This window comes from Gekko japonicus, unplaced genomic scaffold, assembly GCF_001447785.1.
Source record: "Gekko japonicus isolate JY-2015 unplaced genomic scaffold, Gekko_japonicus_V1.1 scaffold446, whole genome shotgun sequence".
NCBI lineage: Eukaryota > Metazoa > Chordata > Lepidosauria > Squamata > Gekkonidae > Gekko > Gekko japonicus.
This window is the reverse complement of record NW_015168058.1, coordinates 1077919-1081915: the sequence shown is the minus strand read 5'-3', so window position 1 is coordinate 1081915 and position 3997 is coordinate 1077919.

The window sequence follows — 3997 nt, the reverse complement described above, 5'->3', positions numbered from 1 at the left end:
AAGATTGCCTGAAGGTGCTTCGCCGGCCCAGTGCAAAGACCTTCTCATCTGGGATACATTTAGTTATTCAATACCCTGGGGGGGGGGGGGAGAGCATGGTAAACAATGGCATGGGGCTTTGGTTTTTTTCTTTCCAAAGATCTGGACCTTTATTAGCGGAATAGCAGCCTCCAAGGGCTGCCGTAGAAAGCCGGAGAGGCTGCTGAGTCTTTGCCCTCTGGGCTGCTTTTCCTTCCATGGGGAGAAAATAGCTAGGAAGAGGATGTGATTTTGAGCACACAAGTGGCAGGAATGGGGAACCCAGGCAGCCTCCCCTGCTGCTCTCCCCCTCTCGACTGCTGCTTCAACAGCTGTATTTCAGTTAAAATAACCCCGTAACTTCATACCGTGGCCTTGGGGCTCTGGGCAGAATCAGAGATTGAGCTCCACTTCTCAATGTGAAACGAAGCCCCGGGGACGGAGTAAATGACCAAAAAGCCCCAGAGCTAACCCAGCCCTCGCTTTCTTCTAGCCAGCCATAGGATGCCTAAAGGATATGAGGCCGGGGCTGCTCCTGGAACCTACAACAGGCTCCCAGGTAAAAAGGAGACACCCGTTCAACCTGCCAAGCCCCTCATACACAAGCCTCTGGGGCCAGTTTACCCAGCATGCTTTCTGGCCTGTCAAGGTACTCAATAAAGAACCACCCCTCCTTCCTAAAACTCCTGCAAAGCAAACCCCAACAGACGTCAGCTGGGCTGGACAATCCCAAACATGCCCTGTTTGCTAATGGCCCTAATTTCTGACGTACACGCATGTATCAGGCATGAAGCAATAAGCTGGGCATGGGCCAGTCTTAAATTATCTTTTGGCCTGGCATAGATCTCTTTAGTAGGCATCCTTACTGGCTAAACATTCGGTCTGTGGAAGAAAATTACAACTAGATGATTAGAAGCGGGGGTGGGGGTGGGGGGCAATGATTCCACTTCTTTTGCTGGCCACGGCACCCACAGCCGGTCGGGGGCAGCACCCTCCAAAGCAGTCCTCCAGTCTGCCTGCAGGCAGAACGTGGTATGCTAGCCAGCGTGTGGGGGAGCCCCCCGACTTTGCTGAACATTGTATCACAATCAGTTTTTTTGACATTTGTGTGTTTCTAAAACACTCTAAATTATATAAACTTTAAAAAATAAAATTGAATAAAATTACTGGTCTGGAAATTGTGTATCACACAACACATTAGAAAAGATGTTCCTAGATATCCTGCTATCATCCACTGTGCTCAGCAAAGGTGAGCAAGCCAACACAATTAACTCCTGGTTTGGCAAATGTGAGTCTGTGTTACTGGATTACTCAAATACTGGGTGGGCGGCAGGAAAGCAGCGAGAGGCAGAGGCCCGTGGCGTAAGTGGCGGAGACAGCGTGGAGACACAAGCAGGGGGAGAGGCAACCGCCACGCGGCTGGTACCACACCTGCTGTAGGGGAAGCAGGTCACAATGGGCTGATTTCCAAGGTAACGCCACAAAAAATGTGGTCAGCAGAGGGCACCAAAGTATTGCAGGCAGCCCCGGAACCAACCTGACCGCCAGACCTGGCACTAACTTCCAGCTTACTTCAGCCATCCCATCACTCCCTGAAAGACATGAAGGGTGAGGAGGGCAACAATGCCGCCACTTGCTTACAGAGCTGGGAACGGGCTGTGCTCTCAGGGTGTGCTAGAGAACTCAAGAGTTCCTCCGTCCTCCTGGTCTTACTTGCACAAAGCTCCATCGACTCCAAGGGCAGGGCGGGGGCTCAAATGATGTCTTAGAAGCAGGGCAAGCTGCACTGGGAGATCAGGAGAGCACTCCCCTCACAGGGTTTGAACATCCAAAGCACAAAGAGGGGGAGGGAGGGAGGGGAGGCAGAGCTGGTGCCAGTCAAAGTGACAGGCCCCGTGAGGGAGCACAGTTCACCCTGGCCATCTCCCTCTCTTTTAGTGTCAAGGCCTTGTATTGAAGAAGCCCCATGTAATACTTTCCAGACTTCTGGCAAAGGAATGTTCCAGTGATCCCCCCCCCCCCTCCCCAGAGAGCAGATTTCGGGCCAGCCTGTCTACAGATATTCTAGGTTTAGTGTGTGGGAAGCGTTTTATGCAGAGGAGCATTCAAACATTCGCTCCTCCTCCTGAAATCTGAATGCTGCGACCTGGTAACAGATATACCCTGGGGCTGAGAATGGGAAGAGGCTTGAATAGACCCCTACAGGACACCTTGGTTCAAAGGCACTGCAGAAGAACCCAGCAGGTGGGCAGGGCTCTTGGCTTGGAGCTCTTGCTCCTGTCTCAGACCACAGGGAGGGAGGGAGCTCACCAGCATCCAGAGGAGTTCTCCCTTGCACGGTTGCCTCTCGCAGTGAGATCAGCGTTTCTCACAATGTGGATCATGACTTTCTTGCAGGTGGGTCACAAGGCCAAGACAGAGAAGGAACCAGGTGACCTCAGAAGGCAGACTCCAGGATGTTTCACAGCAAGCTTGGGTTTGCCTCTCTGTAATGTTCAAAATAGTCTCTCCCCACCCCCCTTCTTTTAAGCTGCCAATGTGCCACAAATGATTGATGTACTTATAAGTGATAAATGCATTTAGTGTTAACTGTCAGACAGTTACTTTGCAAGTGTTCCCTAAGAAGCACAATACCTTTACAAGTAGGTCCTGAAAAGTACAGTGAGTGAGAAGTTTGGGAACCAGGGATGTCAATGCTGCCATCTGGCCAACACCCATTTCCTGCTTCCTTTGCAGACCCTGCATGACTTCCCTATCTCACAAGAGCTCTCTCCCCCATAGCAACGGGGCTGGGGCACTTCTCTGAAGACAGGTGGGACTACATCTCCATTGTCACCACCTGCTTTGTCAATCTTCCATGGCTTTTCCCCAACTAATATTGTGTTAGATTAACCACCGGACTGACTCGGATTAAGGCAGCTCCTTAGATTATTATAGAATTCATGGGGCTATTTCACCTGCCTACTCCTCTCCATTACTATCAGCTGATGAGTTTTAAGCAGTCCAGCATCCCATTGCCACATCAATATACATGGTCATACATCAAGCTGCCTTACATAGAGTTAGACCACTGGTCAAGGTCAGTATTGTGTACACAGATTAGCAGTGGCTCTCCGGCATCTCAGGCAGAAGTCTTCCATATCATTTACTGCCTGGTCCCTTTTAACTGGAGATGCTGAGGATTGAACCTGGGACCTTCTGCATGCCAAGCAGATGCTCTGCCACTGAGCCATGGCCCCTTCCCAAATACACAAGCCTTCCTACCCACCCTTTCCTCTTTTTTGCTGCAAAAAAGGTCTGGATACCCAGAATTCCTAGAAAACAATCTCCTCATTTTTACCATATGTATGTGTGTGTGTGTGCTTGCACGCGCATGGGTATAAAAAACACAAAACAACTTCATACTAGTCTAGTAAAATTTTAAAAAAACACAAAAATACAAATACATTGTACATCAATCACTGAGATGATCAAACTGTTACTGTGATCCCATTGCATAGCACCCCACAGAGGGCAAAAAGGCAGATGCTGCCTAAAAGCTGGCATCTTGGAATGCAACTGAGTTATCTTTGGCCCAACCACCAATAACTTCCATAAATCTGGGATGGGGAGAGGAGGATGAGAAAGGGGATGCCATGTTTGTGCTTGGTGATGTGGATGAATCCAAGAAGTTGTGGGCATCTTGTTATTTTCTCCAATAAACCACCGAGGTGAGCAGCAGGGAAGTGGCTATGTGCACACCTATCCAGTCCCACCTAAAGGAAGACACCCCCAGACCTTGCCAGTAGGCAAGGGGGCAAAATAGCACCTCTACCAAGTATTATTCTACAAAGTAAAAAAATAAGTTTCTCATTTAGGTCCTTACAGAAAGGCACACATTCACATACATACACAGAGCTAGGCTTCTGAAGGAGTCCTACAACAGCCTTGGAAGCTCCGGAAGGACAGAGATGTTGAGGCACATATATTTTCCATTCTC